Raw genomic sequence first — 627 nt, 5'->3', positions numbered from 1 at the left:
CACACACACACACTGAATAATTAAAATGTAATGCAATTTTAAATAGGAAAACAGTTAAATAAACATGAAGACATTTAATATATTAAAAAAAAGTCTCTGTTGTGACACTGAGGGGAAAAAAATGAAGTTCACAGGAGAGAGAGACATAGAGACAGAGAGAGAGAGGGAGGGGGAGGAGAGACAAAGAGAGAGAGACAGAGACAGAAAGAAAGAGAGAAAGAAGTGCTCGCTTCGGCAGCACATATACTAAAATTGGAACGATACAGAGAAGATTAGCATGGCCCCTGCGCAAGGATGACACGCAAATTCGTGAAGCGTTCCATATTTTTAAGTAGCCAAGAAGAGACTTGATACCCTATGAGAATATATAGGGGGACGTAATCCCCCTCAAGAACAGTCATAGGGGAGGGGAATAATGGGAAAATGGGGGGGGGGGGAGGAATGGGAGGATACAAGGGATGGGATAAACATTGAGATGTAACAAGAATAAATTAATAAAAAAAAAAAAAAAAAAAAAAAGAATAAAGCAAAAAAAAAAAAAAAAAGAAAAGAAAAAAAGAAAGAAAGAGAGAAAGAAAACTCAGGTATTTGTCCTGTCTTTTATCTGGCGGTAGCCACTGATGACAT

General features: G+C 37.5%; 1 non-coding gene across 1 annotated transcript; it reads left to right on the top strand.

Annotated features, from left to right (window-relative positions):
* Nucleotides 1–222: 222 nt before the first annotated feature.
* On the top strand, nt 223–329 carry LOC127197654 (U6 spliceosomal RNA). Its single transcript, XR_007831717.1, has one exon. It is a non-coding gene; the product is annotated as a U6 spliceosomal RNA (small nuclear RNA).
* The last annotated feature ends 298 nt before the right edge of the window (nt 330–627 follow it).

This window comes from Acomys russatus, chromosome 1 (assembly GCF_903995435.1).
Source record: "Acomys russatus chromosome 1, mAcoRus1.1, whole genome shotgun sequence".
Classification (NCBI taxonomy): domain Eukaryota; kingdom Metazoa; phylum Chordata; class Mammalia; order Rodentia; family Muridae; genus Acomys; species Acomys russatus.
Note: the sequence above shows the minus strand (reverse complement) of the source record. Positions and strands in the feature narration are given on the sequence as shown.